Consider the following 17,193-nt stretch of genomic DNA (forward strand, 5'->3'; position numbering starts at 1 on the left):
TGAGGCAATTTTTGTAATTCCAAGAAATTTTGGACCTAGGCTGTGTTATTGTGGACCATGGGTCTTATTTTTGAGTCAAGTTGTGCTTTTTTGGCCTTATCATGGTACTTAGTGGTTTACAACTCTGTTTGTTTATACTTTCTAATATGAACTATACGCCCCATTAGAATTTAGATTTACTAGAAATTATATATATATATATATATATATATATTTATATATATTATGAAAGCTTGATATAGTAAATGCTAGAGCTTGTTTAGACCCCCAATTCTTAATTACGGCTTAATTAATTTGCTTAACACACTTAATGCGGAATATATGTGATTAGCAAATTAATTAATCAAAGCATTCAACAATTGCATGGATGGGCACAAGGATGCAATACTAAAATGTAAATGGCAGTAGTGAAAAGAATAGCAAACCCAAGATAACACGGTGATGTGTTATCAAAGAGGAAAACTGAAGAACTCAGTGTAAAAACCTCTTCGCAGCCCTTCAAGCCAAAATGATCCACTAGTGAATAAGTTGGAGTACAAGGATATCAAAAAGATCCTCCAAGCCTAATCTACCCAAAATACTTGAGCACTCCAAACTCTAGCTACCAACGAACTTCACCGAGTCATGTTTTCACTAGTTTCTCAGATCTCACAATACCGTTTGATTGCACCGCCAAGCCTCACCGGTTTATTTTGGCAAAGACCCAATGCTTCCCAAGCTCCAAAACACTCTTTTTGCTCCGAATAGGTGTGAGTTGTGTTTGGGTACAAATTTCCTCTCAAGGTATGACAATTGGAGGGGAAGGAGAAAAGACTACAAAGGAATTCTCGCTTAAGGATGAGTAGCTCTCTCTAAAATGGTGGGTGTTGTAGAAACCTTTCTAGGGTTTTCTATATGATTAGCCTCTTTACAATTTTGTGGGTAATGAGGGTATATATATTGTGGACAACGAAGAGGAAAGGCCACACTTAAAATCCCAGCTGTTAGTGCATCTCACGGGTCATCTCGTGGATTGGCCAAGTTACGAGATACTCGTGAGATACACTAACTCTTGAACTTCCACATGTGCTCCTCACATGGCCTTTCGTGGGTGCTAAGTCCCGAGCCAGTCGCGAGATCAACTATCTTGAGCAAATCTTCACCACTTAAGTCTAAATCCATTACAATTAAATCCCACAAAATACAAGGAAATAAACTAATGCAATTACATCACTTTTTGTCATGAAATAAAACCAACATAAATGTTATGTAAAAACCATAACTTTACATATTAGTTTAATTCAAGGTAGAATAAGTTTGGGAGGATATTTTATGAAGCCACAAGGCTTTTTTTTTTTTTTTTTTTTGAAAATTGTATGATGTAGTCTTAAACTTGGCCGTGAAAGTCCTAAGGAATCTTGATAGAATGCCTAGAAATTCATCCCCTTTCTTTTTCTTATATTTAAATCTCTGCACTCTTGTATCATTATTAGCCCTTATTGTCTCTAGAATTTCATTGCAAACCATAAACTCTAACCAACCATAAATATTTTTAAATCAATCCTAAAAGCTTTGAGCACTAAAGTTTGCTTAGTGTGGAGATTCTTGTGTCATACAATGAATGCGGTAATTCACTTAAGTGGATGGTCAGTTAAAGTATGGCAAATATGCTTGTTTTGGATGACAAATGTCTTCATCATTCTCCTTAGTATATAGCAAGGGCAAAAGCAGTCCGTTTCTCAAAAGCCAAAAGAAATGATTTTGATTTAAGAGAACTTTAACTTAAGGGAATGGTCCGTTAAAGTATGGAAAAAGATGGTTTTTTTGGATGACAAACCTCTTCATCATTTTCTTGAGTATATATCAAGCGCAAAAGCAGTCCATTTCTCTAAAACCAAAAGAAGTAATTTTAATTTAAGAACCCAGTGCTTGTGAGTCTATTTCCTAGCTCTTTGATATCTTTGGTGTTGCTGTTGCCTCTTTTAAATATTTTTACTATATTAACAGTCTAATGGTTTGGTTTTTGACAGTGTAGCTTATATTTTTACCAATTTAGCGCTTTGTTCTTTTGGATGACGACCTGGATTCTGTTTATATAGCTTATTAGAGTATGTGTGTCTTTGAATATACCAATGCAATAATGATGTTTATATTAATTTGTAAAACTAAAAATATGATTTAGCATTTTATTACCTTTAAGTAAAAAATAAATGCCATGGTCTCTGTTTCCTTCTTGTTAAGGTCTATTTGCAAAAAAATTATTATCCAAAAAATGGAGAAACTCTTAGAGCATCTCTAATAGCTTAGGTAAAAGCAAAATAATCTCTACAATAGAGAATGAGACCCAAAAAATGGTCTCCAAGGGATTCTCTAAAGCATGATTTTTTTTTTGGGCTCATGAATAGTAGCTCATTAAATCTGATGGGCTACTGTATATTAGCAAAAGCATAAAACTAAATAAAAAATTAGTAAAGAAAGGAGTGGGGATGAGGGTATGGGAATGTGTGTTAAAAAATGAATAAATAATGAATGAAGAAATAATATTTAAATGAGATAGAGAAATGATAGAAAATATGTTGGAAGATATATTAGAAAAAGTAAGTAAGTAAAAGGTAAATATCACTTTTTACTGTTCAAACAGTACAAAAATATAAAGAAGCTGCTGAAAATACTCTTAGTCCTACAATGCAAAACTGCCCCTTGGCTACAAGGGTTGGCAAATTTTTACTTCATTAGGACATGGTAATTTAGACCTTTAGTTGATTCACCCATCATAATTAGAGATCAATTTTATTATCTATAAAACTTTAACTGATGTTATATAATCACAGGTGACTGGTCTCTTGGATATACCTCAGTTTCTGGAGCAGAAGACATTTGCATTGGCGGTCAGCGATTAAGGGTCATTTTTGCACCAGTATTCCTTATTTTTTTATTTTTTTATTTTTATTGCACAAATATAAAATGATAGTTTTCTTTTTGTTGGAAGCTTAAGTAACATTTGGTGTAAGCCATTACAAACTCGCATATTCGTACTCCAGATGTGCTCAGGCTAATTATCCATCCATATTTGTTGACAAATTGATAGCTGTCAGAACTGAGGATTGGATTATGGGTGAGACAGAGAAAATATACGTCGGCGGTTGGTGACAAATGGTAGCTATGCCTTAATGATGGTTGCACTTGTGGTCAAAATGATGACATTAGAAATGCAAGTGTCACGAATGGAAAGATGACATCGACAACCAGAATGATGATGTTGACCGTAGACGTCATCACTGGTGATTGTGGATGATTGGTTCATGGGGTGTGTCTATCCCTAAGAGGTTCATGAGCGAGTTGGCGGTCTTTGGGAATTTTTTTGCATAAATTGGGCCCTTAAAAAACAAGTGATAGGTCATTTGGGAGCCTCAAATGGGAAAACAAACCCAAAAATTGGAATCTAGGCAGAAAAGGCCAGTCAGAGTACCAATGGTCATCAAAAGACAATCGATGCCGTCGGTGTTGGTCAACAATCAAAGTCAATGATGTGGTAAGGTGATGTAGCTGTTGACTTTTAGGGTAGACGTGGACTATTTTGACATGTCATCTTTAGATAAGGACACTTTTTTAGCTCTAATTAAGATGAGTGACATAGTTTGATTTAGGCATGTTTCGGACACTAACACGTGGTAGATGAAGGAGAAGACGCGGCGGAGTCTTGTGATGACATGGCAATTGCTGCTTGGGACTACATGGCTGTATGTAATGTATGCAGGCATGAGGCTGCCGCATACATCACACATTCTACCCCACGGCATGTATGGTAGTATGACTCACATGAGAGTTTGTGGAAACCTATCGTCGTTGCGTGTGGGTGTGTGAAGGCTGGAGAAGGTGAGTGGGAACATATGTAAAACCTTTGGACAATGCTTGAGGGTGCATGTAGTGGTTGTTGAAGCTGATTCTAATGGTGTTTTGGAGAGTGGCGTTCGATTTTTAAATGATGTGGTTTTTGGTTTGAAGAGTTCTTGGAAGGCTTATACGTGAAGAAGACAGTGCTGAAGTGTGGTGAAATTGTTGGAAAAAGACACACTGCTTTAGGTAAAGGATGTTAGAGTGAGAGAGGGGAACCGGATAGTGGGTTGGCTCTGATCCCATGTTAGAAATGTTGTTGGGTTTGTGAGTGAGAGAGAGCAAAGAGAGAAATAGAGACTTGAAGAAAAGAAAACCTAGTTTGGCCTGATAGCTTATGTTCACAACAGTAAGTTCTTTCTAAATGGCTACATCTTTATTATATTGAATCATTTGTACCAAAAAAAAAAAAAAAACCTCATTGAAGGGCATTTATAGGAGTATATATTAGGCATAGTATGGTAATCCTAAAACTATAGTAGCTTGTCGTCAATGCCGGCTCAAGGCCTAGACAACTTAGGCCTAGGCCTAAGGCCCCACAATAAATAAAAAATTTTCCTACTAAAAAAAGGCCTCATCTCTCTTAATAAAAAGCCCAAAATTTTATAAAAACATAACATTTTTTAAATAATTGGTACCTTTTTTTAAGAATGATGCTAAAGATACCACAAATATTTTTTTAAATTTAACTGACATATCACTAATCATATAAAAAAGTAATTCAAACACAAATAAATTAAGTTGTTGAAATTCATCAATTACAATCATAATTACATTTATTGTGAACATTTTGTAGTATTTATAGTATTTTTCTTTTTCATTTCTAACAAGGCTTTTAAAATAAGAGACCAATAAAAATTTAACCCAATTGAAACCCTAAGATGTTTCAAATAAAATGCTACAAATGTGATAAATTATCAATAATGACTAATCTCCTACTAAGCCACTCACCAAATAATATCTATCTATCTCTTTCTCTTAAAAAGAATATATAAAATTAAAATTTAGATTACAACTGTACTTAACTGTGCATAATTATATATCCAAGTTAAAGTAAGTTCCTTTTGATTCAACTATAATATTCAATCTTCTATATGAAATTATTAAAGTAAGTTCCTTTTGATTCAACTATAATATTCAATATTCTATATGAAATTAACCTTAATTTAACTAGTATTATTCATCAATTTCTGTATTTACATCAAATTAGTCTTAATTTAATTAGTATTATATAATTTTTTTTAATTAATGTTTACATATAAAAAGGCCCCATATAAAATTTTTGCCATAGGCCCCAAATTTTGTTGGGTTGGCCCTGCTTGTCGTACTGTAAAACTACGGTAACCTATGATATTCTACAAACCCATGGCTTATGATATCTATTGTATAGGGTATTGTATTCTAACAAGGGTCATTAATCATTCATTTTAGGAAAATTTTTATGTAAAATTGAAAAGTGGAAATTTTTTATAGAAAATTGAAAAAGTTGTCAAAAGAGTTGGTCACTTTTTCATTTTTCTATAAAAAGTTTCTTAAAATAATTTATTAATGAATGCCAGGCATATGTTAATGAAACCCTCCTAGCAATTACTATTTTAATAATTTTTTACTACATGAAAAAGTTATGCTTAATTTTTTGAGGGGGATTCCATCATATGGACTTGGTCCTTTTAGTACGAGAAATTTTGAATACTTTATCCTTCTAATAATCTTGCAAATACCAAATTCCATTTAATTTTGATTGTCCAACCTAATTGTGGGTTCAAGTTCTTTGGTCTAACAGTCCCTAAACTGAGCAATAACTTGATAAGAATTCATGGATTGAATTCTCATGAGTTTGGGTAACTCTAAATAACAGATTGATTTCATAAGAGTTTGAGCATCACCAAGCAACATTGGTGCTTTATAGAATGATATAGATATTTTCAGTATTTTCTTGCATGTGGCTTTATGCAGCATTTATGACTGTTTGATCATGACCAAAATGTCATGTTTGCTTCTTCCATACTATTATGCACCTTTTAAGTTATTGGACATGGGTCCTGCAAATTCAAGAAGTGATTTAAACAAAAAATGACTTTGATATTCCTTACAGACATTATTATCATCATCCATCATGATACATTTAAACAATAGCAATGAGATAATGGGAAAAAAAAATAATTAAGGAACAATTTTCCCAGTAGTTTCTTTAGTTAGTATCATAAAGGGAGACCTATCATTGTCAATTCTGAAGGATGTGTTGATTTTATGGCTTATTTTGATTTTCTCGGTCTTGGTGTTGCTTCCTTAATCAGCTTGCTGCTTATGTCTCCAAGTCACATTAACGTTATTGATTCTCAAATTACCCTATCAACTGGTAGTTCACTACAGCAAAGAGCCAGTTCTCAATGTGCTTAAGCAAAAAAGAGGAGGAGAGAGAGACAGTTAGAGGGGCAGGGGGGGAACTTGCATAGAGTTCTTGGAGAAACAAACACATGAATTTTGAGAGTTCATCATCTTATACTGATTTAATTTTAGCCTTTTGTTTCTTTAAATAAAGTTATAAATGTAGTTTTCCATATAAACCAGCATTATATTGTTGTGTCTGAATATGAAAGATTCTTCTAAATACAGGGTCATACTGATGGCCACATGGCACTGCTTCATATGAGTACTCACTCATTGATTGTCGGTGATCATTGTGTTGGGTAAGATTCTTAAGATAACTACTCTATTAAGGCATCTTTACATGTAATCTGATTGGCAACATTTTGTAAACAGGACTATGCTCTATTATTATCCAGATTTCTTAATTATATTTTAGAAGAAATGGCTAGAGGGAGAAACACAACACTTCGGTGTGTCCCGACAACAATGTTAAGACCTTTTCTTTCTAGAGGTCTTTGAGAAAAAGAAGGGGGCAGGGGGTTGGCTCATGGACTAACACTTAAGCTACCAAAATGATTGAAATTTTTTGAGATTGCAGTCTGACTTCCAAATTAAATGAGTGCAACTATAGGTTTATACATTGTAGAGGTTCTAAGCTGAATTGTTCAAATTCGTGTTGGCACATGCCTGATGAAGTGAGTTTTTTTTTCAGCTAATTTGCCATTTTGTTTGATTTAGTACAAGGTGAATTATTGTAACAAGATTTTAGAACCTCCAAATGCACAGAGTGCTAATTCTATAGCACATATATTTAAGATCCAACCATTACCATGATACAAGCATTCGTTCAAGATGCATCGAAAAACTTCTTCCACGTCTGTGTGAAGCGGTTGGGGGAAGGGGGGTTAGTTTGTGGAGAAAACTGATTAGTTAATTATATCCCAATGCACACTTTCCAATAAGTCAATTTGAATGCTATTCAGAGAACCACTCTTTGAAATGAGTCAAGTTGAATGCAGTTCAAAGAACCACAACACCCTATGATGTTCACTAGGAAATTGTTGATAGGAGGCTTAATGGATGTAGATCAACTTAAATGCATGAAATAAGCAGCATCATTTTTCCAACAAAGCCCTGCTTTTGGCCGGAGGAAAATTTAAAGCACTTAGTTTGAACTTCCTCTTCTTAACTCAGTTTTTAACCATCAATTTTGGTTTTGTTCTTGGTATTTATTTTGTTGAAGCAAAAGGGCTTTACTTAAATTTTTTGCTCGAAATCCCTAGGATCCCAAACCAATAGCTTTGTTACCAATTTTTTTGTGACAGTGGAAACGCTATTACCAATTTATTGTGAAAAACATGCAAAATAATAGAAGAAAAACAATACAAGACACACAGTTTAATATGGTTTGGCAAACTCTACGCTATATTCATAGGCAATGCCAATCCAAAAACAAAAATCCACTATCAATGATAAAGCTTACAATTACACTTACAAACTCTCACAGACCTCAAAAACATAGAAAAACCGAAACCAAAGCTTAGTCTCTAATTCTCTCATTGGAAAAAGTTTTCTAATTCTCACGCACCCTACAAAGGCTATACCACTATTTATTGGGGCTATAACACCTCCCTACTTCTTTTCTTATCAGTGTGGTAACACTCCTAATATGGATTAATGCATCTGCTTATTATTCTTCTAATTAATGTTGGTTCCAAAATCAACAGGAAAGCTCCAAACTAATTCCCCTCGTGGGCTGGACCTAAATTCTCTGCTAATTTATCTGTGCTTTGTTTCAGTCAAGGAAGTGCCATCTTGGACATTACTTCTGGTGGAAATATGACTGTAAGTTCATGTGAAGGTCCTAATAATGATACATAATTACTCTCCTTTCCATTATGGACTACTCTTATGAGCCAATATTGTTGTGCTATACATAAAGTTTAAAGTGTTCTCATTGCTATTGCATTTCTTTTTTATTTCCTATACGCTAAATATGGCTAAAGTTGGACCTTCCATAATCAGATTTACATATTATGCCGTAATCAATAAAATACAATTGACAAATATCAGTAATACCATTTGATATTTTTCCATTTTTTTAAAAGGTCTGAGTTGGTCTATCTTAGGTTTTGTATTGTCGCCCTTCCTCTGCCTCATATAAAGTGGTAGTATATGTTGGGGTTTGCCAAATTAGGTCACGTTTGGTAGACTGTGATAGACACTATAATGTAATAGATATTCTTATAGCATAAATATTCGGTTGTTTGATTATATTTTTATTACAATGAATAGTTATTCCTTATGAATAACTATTCTTTAAAATGAGGAATAACTATTCCCTATCAAAAGTACTGAATATCTATTACTTCACCTTATGTAATAACTTTTTAATGAAATTTCCTAAAAAACCATTAGTTACCACATTTTCAAAAGGAAAGAAAATAAATTTTTCTTATTGTTAATTATTAGCTCTATATTAAACACTCTAAAATAAGTGTATTTTATGAAATTTGACTTAAAAATGATTTAATTATACCTTCTTTTTATACTCTACTAAATTGTAGATGCATATTCAGGATTCTATTTCTAAATGGTCATTAAACTAATGAATAGTGAATAGTAATACTTATTACATTCCAACTTAATGTATTCCTTGTAATATTTATTCTCATTCTCATGTAATAATCATTACTGTGTACCAAACGTGCCCTTAATGATCGTTGCACCCTGTAAGAGATTTTAATTTCCTAGAGATCAATGGTTTTGAAGAAATTATTTGTGTATTAATTTCTGTGCTCCAATTTTAGTATTAAAGATATTTTCCTTTTGGAGACGTTAAATTATCTATTCTAATTTCTTCCAATTATAGTAGCATGGTAGTTGGATTTCATTTTGGTTATATGATGACAATATTATAATTAGCATAGATTAGGTCCGTGTTTCAGTTTCTATTTGCATTAAACAGCACTATTTTGAGTGCAGTTCCTGTGTCTTATTGACACTGAGACAAGGTTTGGTAAAAAAAGAAAAGAAAGTCATTACTACATCCTTCACATTTGTACATGGTGGGTCATCGTAAATTATCAGTTCCCCCCCTTCTGTCTAAAACTCGATGAAGTGGATTTGCAAACTCCATATGTACTAAATTTATTATATGGAGTAACTATTTCAGCTATTCTCCTAGAAACTAGCATACCTTAATTACCAAAAATGGCACAACTAACACATGATAAATTAATATGTAAGGTTGAATTTATTCAACCATCTAATTGGCTTTATTCCGTGCCAAATTTGCTTGTAATTCAGCATTTAGTAACCCTGTATTTAGGTGGGATTGATGTAAGGGTAGAGAGTGAGATAGAGTGAAGTTTGCTCAAGAGTGTGCAAGAAAACAGAGAGTCGCGGCTGGGACTCGCGGGTGTCTCGCGGCTGTAAGCCGCCAGAAGCACACACGTGCCAAGCATGCTGGAAGATGAACAGTCATGCTAGCTGGAGCACTACAGGACAAAACAGGACAACTGGCCATACGGTTATCTCGCGACTAGATCTCGCGACTTAGTCAAGCCGCGAGGTCAAGCCGTGAGCCACCCCTGTTTTGTAAAAACCTGACGTTTCACATTCCTCTCCACTCTAGTATAAATACCCCTATTACCCACGATTGAAAGAGAGCTTCCAGAGAGAATTTTGAGAGAGAAACCCTAAAGAAAAACTAGATTGATTCACACACAATCTATACCTTAGAGACTCTTCAAATTCCTCAACTCTCTTCCTCTCCATTGTTAAATCCTTGAGAGGCATTATACCAAACCAGGTTCTCACCATCATCATCATTGTGAGACTGCTGTTTGGATTTCTGGGAAGCAGTTAGGAAGGAGCCAATCTACATTGGTTGATACTACGGTCTAGTAGCAGAATCCAGAAAGCTAGAAAAGAAAAAGGTTCGGCGCAACCTCGTTGGAGCAAGAAGTTTGGAGGGCTTAGGTGCACTGGGTAGATTAGGCTTGGAGGGTCTATTGCTGTCCTTGTATCCCAACTATATTTTCTAGTGGATTGATTACCGCTTGGAGGGCGGCGGAGAGGTTTTTCGCCGAGGGCTTCGGTTTCCTCTTCGATAACACATCGCGTGTTGTCTTTGTGTTTGCATCTTCCTTCCTCTCTATCTTTGCCCTTTATTTATCTGCTGTGGATTTTAATCTGTTATGGCTTAGATAGTATTTAATCAATTTCGTATGATAGCATATGTTAAGTTTCTGCACACTAGTTGTTTGACATATTGCTTGAATTGATTAAGTTGTAATTTGGGGGTCTAAACGTTCAAAGGTGTTTTTGTACACGTTTTTGAACTTTCAATTGGTATCAGAGCGAGTACACTTGTTGTGGTTTAAATACCTAAGTGTGATCCTTGACCCCTTGTGTTTATTTGCCATGGATTGTGCTTTGTATGCCTCTTTGCATGATTTGGTTGGTGATGAATGTAACATGCCACGTGTTTGTGAAAATGCCTCTATGAGTGTTAATTCTCATAAGTGTGATGATATGTTATTTGAATCTATGGGTGTTGTTGACAAACTCTTGAAGAAAAATGCTAAGAAGGTTCAAAAGAATTTAAGCAAGTTATTTTGTGAAAAGGATGATTTGATTGCTAAGCTCAATGAATCCAACAAATTGGTTGTGAAATATAAAAAACTTGCTGAAGATTCTCTTGAAAAGCTAAAAGAGTTTGAATGTTTGAATATGGACTTGGATGCTAAACTTGTTTTGTCTAACAAACTTGTTGATGAGTTAAAATGTGAAAATGAATCTCTTAAAATGCATGTCAAGTGTTTGATTGCTGAACCCATTGATAAAATGGATGATAATTTGTGTTGCAATCATGTTGTGGTATCCGATCTTGTGCCTAATGTGTATTCTACCTCTAAGGACAAATCGGTGTACGTTCCTCCACACAAAAGAAATCAAAATGTGGAGAGAAAGACTGTTAAGTCAAAGTCTTCGTTTAGGTCCCAACCTAAGGTTTTGAATGGATCTAAGTTTGTTCCAACTTGCCACCATTGCGGTGTGATTGGTCATATAAGACCTCAATGTCATAAGTTGAAGAGGGAACAAAACAATGTTGCTAGATCCCTTCTCAAAAAGCCTAGTGGACCTAAACACATTATTTGTCACCATTGTGGTGCCTTTGGTCATCTAAGACCTCAATGCTCTAAGTTTCATGCTTTTAAAAGAATCAAAAGAAAAGAAAAACTTGAGTTTTTTGGAAGTTGTGCTAAAAAGAGTAAACCGGTTTTGAGTGAAAATAGCATGTTGTTAAAGAAAATGTTTAATGCTCTTAACTCCTTGACTATGTGCATCTCTGGTTCTCATTCTTCCAACCCTCGTCTCACTTCTCTTGAGACACTCATTCCAAACAATCATTCTGTTTGGATGAGGAAGGGTTCCTATGGTTGAGCTTGTGCTCTTTTTGGTCTTTGATCTAATTCTTTCGATCTTTGTAGGACCCTTCATGCATTAAATGTCATATTTTCATGCATTTTGTGCATCTTGCATTCATTTATATGCATTGTTTTGTTTTTGATCTTACTTTTATATTTCTGTTTTGTGTGAGTAAAAAATCCAAAACCACATAAAAAGTGAAAAATTCAAAAAGTTTGATTGTATATGATTGAGCACATATCACATGTGAGTTTGGCCTTGTACCTTGTACAAATGGCTTTGTGCATTTACGAGCTTAGCTTGTTAGTTTTTGCACTTATATCTTTGTGGGAAAAATCTTGACATCTTTGTGTGATTGTTGTAAATCGATCTTCAAGCTTGTCATGAATGATTTGTCAATAGTCATGTTGGTTTTGATACATGCGTAGACTTGTGCTTATATCTCTTCCCACTCTTTTATTTTTATTGCTTAAAGAGCTCAATAAATGTAAATCTCAAAATGAAAAGAGATAATGAGCTGTAAAAGTCGTCGCATATACTAGTATTTGACTAGGAAAAAGGGAAAGCGACTTATATGAAATTGTATGATGCCCAAAAAGCCAAAGGCTTGTTCATCAAATTGAAATATCACAAATTTCAGGCATCAATCTCAAAATGAGATGTTTTGATTCAAAATGATCAAATGTTATGAATTGTAAAGAAGCCAAATGAAAAGCTTCAATCTTATGTAATCATTTTCTTGTGGGAGGTCATATATGTTCATTTCTATAATTGAGATAGACCTCTTGACTTAGTACTAGTTGTGTATGACTTGATTGAATTGATCATTGAAGCTTCACTCTAGACTAAGGACTATTCCACATTTGATACACACACACAACACACATGCCTAATGTTCAATGAATGTCTTATTCATTTGTTAGATTGTACTTGTCTAAATGTGATGTGTGTGTGCTCAATCTTATATGGATTAATCCAAAAAGATTTTTGATCATTTTATATGTTTTTGGAAGTGATTTTTATCACTCTTTGTGTTCATGTTTAGTATTTACTTTGTTTTTCAATGTTTAAACATGTTCTGGTTTGAAAAACAAGTGTCAGATTTTTTGGCCACTCATTTTGGCTACTTGCGTGAGCTGCCAGTTTTGGCTACTCGGTTTGGCGGCTTGCAAGCCGCGAGTCTAAGCCGCGAGTTCATACAGAGAGGTTTCGCGACTTGGCTCGCGACTCGCCAGTCGCGAGTCGCCCAGAATCAGCTTTTTAAAGAGCTTTTTCGTGGGAAACTTGTTTTAAACCTTTCCCATCCTCTCTAAAACCCCTCTTTCAATATTTTTACATCAAAACCCAACCAATTTGAATGGTTTTTCAATCCATTAACATCTCTAAGGTAATTATAAACTCTTTTCATTGATTTTGATCCTTAGATTATGTTTTGGAGAGTTTTGTGCTCTTGGTTGGGATTTTTATCATTGGGGTTGGGAAAACTTAATTTTTGTCAAATTTCTTTATGGGATTGGTTTCTTTTGTTGATATGCATTGGATGTTGGCCCCTTGTGGCAGAAAGAACATGTATTAAGGGTGGATTTCATGATGTTCACGCATTGTTTCACATTATTGTTCATAGTGTGCATGCTAGGTGTTTGATAAAATGCCTCTTAGACATTTTCTCGCTTGTTTGGACTCCGATGAGTACCAAACTTTGGGGTTTCTCATGTTTCCTCATTAGGAACATGTTTGGTTCATTAGTTGTGTATTTTGCACACTTTGCCCCACATGTGCATTTTTCATGCATTGGTCATGCATTGCACTTAGCCACCTTTTGCACACACTTTTGTTACCCTTGTCATGCATTGGTCTTTACCTTATTTCTTCATCCTAGCATGTCATGCTTACCTTATGCTTTGTAGCATGTTACTTTGTCTTAGGTTTGAGCTTCATTTTCTCATTCATCTTGCACCCCTCATGCATCATTAGCATTGTTCATACCTTCATCTCTTGCCCTCGTTTCTTCTTGACCCTTTGTCTATTCCTGACAAAAAGGGGGAGAGTATACTCTAGAGAATGTTTCGGAGTATTTTGTCATTTCTATATGACTCTTGTGCACATCCTTAGGGGGAGAAATTCTATTTCTCATGCACATTTGTAGGGGGAGAGATATTCCATAGGGGAGATGCATATACCAAGGGGGAGAAGACATTGTGTTAACTAGAAAACCTTGTTCTGTTTGTTTTCTTGTTGGCTTTATGGTGCTTTGTGTTATGCTTTGGTGTTCTCATTGCATCATGTTTGTGTTTTGGACATGCATATATCCCTATGTTATTATGCTTCATTGAATGCATGTTCAGATGATCATTTGCTTTGCTATGTGATCATTGTAGTCATTTCTATACTTGTCATTTATTACTTGCTTTACCTTGAGGGTCTAATGTGTTTTGTGCAAGTGTTTCAGGGTACAAGTATATATATGTTCCAAGTGCATCGCAGCTTCTCATCACTTTGAAGGGGAGAAATTTTAAGCACTTTTAGTTTATATTGTTTAAGTTTTTATTCAATATAATGTGTTGTGTACCCATGTGCTTGTGTAAGCTTTTAGGGTTTATGTCTTTTGCATAGTTTGTAGGCTTTATGGTATGTACCTTGCTTAATGCAGCCTTTATGCTATGTTGAAATCAGTACTTTAATCTAAATGGTATGCATTTTGGTTTATGTACTGTCACTCTTGTGCCCTTGTAGGATTGTTCCTAGATGCATATGCCTTGTGTGATATGCATTGGTTGAGTGTTGAGCATACAAGTGTCTTGCCTTGTGCTTGTTAACTTATATGTCCTTGTGTTCATTCTAAGTGTGAATGAGCACTGTGATCACTACCTTGTGGTGTTCACTTGGTTGATCAAGCCATAGTTTGTTTCATAACTCCATCTTTGCTTGATCACATATTGCCTATTTCATATGCATTATATAATTTTCTGCTTACAATGATCATGGTGTATTGTTGTGTTTCAGGAGTATTATGTTCATATGATTCAAGTGCTTCACAGCTTCTAGAGTTAGGTGTGAGTGAGTTTTGTTCAACTGTTCCCAACTCACATGTTAAGTCTAGAGTCTGTTTTAGGGTTTTGTCAGGGAATAGCCAAAGGGGGAGATTGTAAGGTTGAATTTATTCAACCATCTAATTGGCTTTATTCCGTGCCAAATTTGCTTGTAATTCAGCATTTAGTAACCCTGTATTTAGGTGGGATTGATGTAAGGGTAGAGAGTGAGATAGAGTGAAGTTTGCTCAAGAGTGTGCAAGAAAACAGAGAGTCGCGGCTGGGACTCGCGGGTGTCTCGCGGCTGCAAGCCGCCAGAAGCACACACGTGCCAAGCATGCTGGAAGATGAACAGTCATGCTAGCTGGAGCACTACAGGACAAAACAGGACAACTGGCCATACGGTTATCTCGCGACTGGATCTCGCGACTTAGTCAAGCCGCGAGGTCAAGCCGCGAGCCACCCCTGTTTTGTAAAAACCTGACGTTTCACATTCCTCTCCACTCTAGTATAAATACCCCTATTACCCACGATTGAAAGAGAGCTTCCAGAGAGAATTTTGAGAGAGAAACCCTAAAGAAAAACTAGATTGATTCACACACAATCTATACCTTAGAGACTCTTCAAATTCCTCAACTCTCTTCCTCTGTATTGTTAAATCCTTGAGAGGCATTATACCAAACCAGGTTCTCACCATCATCATCATTGTGAGACTGCTGTTTGGATTTCTGGGAAGCAGTTAGGAAGGAGCCAATCTACATTGGTTGATGCTACGGTCTAGTAGCGGAATCCAGAAAGCTAGAAAAGAAAAAGGTTCGGTGCAACCTCGTTGGAGCAAGAAGCTTGGAGGGCTTAGGTGCACTGGGTAGATTAGGCTTGGAGGGTCTATTGCTGTCCTTGTATCCCAACTATATTTTCTAGTGGATTGATTACCGCTTGGAGGGCGGCAGAGAGGTTTTTCGCCGAGGGCTTCGGTTTCCTCTTCGATAACACATCGCGTGTTGTCTTTGTGTTTGCATCTTCCTTCCTCTCTATCTTTGCCTTTTATTTATCTGCTGTGGATTTTAATCTGTTATGGCTTAGATAGTATTTAATCAATTTCGTATGATAGCATATGTTAAGTTTCCGCACACTAGTTGTTTGACATATTGCTTGAATTGATTAAGTTGTAATTTGGGGGTCTAAACGTTCAAAGGTGTTTTTGTACACGTTTTTGAACTTTCATAATACATAAATCAATCAGACATATAGATACTCATACTTTACCAATAATAATAATACAATGGTTTAATATACATGTAATTGTAATTGCAGTTTCTAAAAACCTTAAAGATTGGTGAAGATTTTGTTTGCTTGTTTATGCAGCAATACTTCCAAACAACTTACAAATTCATGGAGCTTTCCCCCACACACTTTGATTCCCATGCATGGGAGAGTTAACCTATGGCCAAAGCACGTGCTTTGTAGATATCTCAAGTGTGCGCATGTCATTTTCTCACTTTCCTAATTTAAGCTAAATTCCCTACAAACTTTTTACCCATCATGGGATCTTAGACAATGACTCCTTTGCAGGTAAACAACACTCCCCCAAACCAAAAAAAAAAAAAAAGAATTCCCCTGTCACCTTTATCTGCAATAACTTTTTTATTATCGGTATTGTTGGGCCCAAAAGTTTGACTTCTGTCAGCTTTGTCTTCTTACATCTAAGATTTACACAATATGTAACAAGAAGGCTTTTGGTAACGTGTGCTCTAAGGGCACACAATAATTTTCATTTTTGGAAAAAATTTCTCGAAAATTGAAAAAGTATTGACAGCTTTTTCAATTTCTGAGAAAATGTTTCCAAATCCCATGTAACAATATTGTCTACCAAATCCTGACATGGCATATTCAGAAACCGCAGAAGTAGAGAAACGTCCATCTGGAAAGCTATAGAAAATGGAGCTGAAACTTTGTTTGACATAGTTGCAGAAGTATACTCTGGATTTGATCGTAGCATATGGATTCCTGCTGCATCAAATGTGAGGCTTCATGTGGAGCATCTGGCTGAGCAAGATAAGCTACCAAAGGTAACTTTTGCTTGTTTCAACACCAGCATCTCCCATGGCTATACATCAACACATATTAGCTTGAATATAAATGTTTTAGTTAAGTAGTTCCCATATATCTTGAAAGGGGTAAAGTTAATTTCCTCTCTCTCTCTCTCTCTCTTTATTTATTTATTTTTTAACATAAAGACAAATAAAGTGATTGTAATATCGTATACTTATTATCTCCTTATTGGAAAAATGCTAGATTTGCTTAAAGATACCTTTTTTACTATGGAATTGATTTATATTTTGAGTCAACTTTTAAAAAGATCAGTCAACCCTTGCCATGAAAGGGCCTTGCCATTAAAAGTTTGTTTGGATACCATTTATTACTGAAAACTGAAAATATTGTAGCAAAATAATTTTTAAATGCGTGAATAATGCCGTGTGACCTA

At 35.3% G+C, this 17,193-nt stretch overlaps 1 pseudogene; it reads left to right on the forward strand.

Moving 5' to 3' along the window:
* The window catches only part of LOC115958471, a 51,293-nt pseudogene that overhangs the window by 32,416 nt on the left and 1,684 nt on the right, over positions 1–17,193 (forward strand).

This window comes from Quercus lobata, chromosome 2 (genome assembly GCF_001633185.2).
Source record: "Quercus lobata isolate SW786 chromosome 2, ValleyOak3.0 Primary Assembly, whole genome shotgun sequence".
Lineage (NCBI taxonomy): Eukaryota > Viridiplantae > Streptophyta > Magnoliopsida > Fagales > Fagaceae > Quercus > Quercus lobata.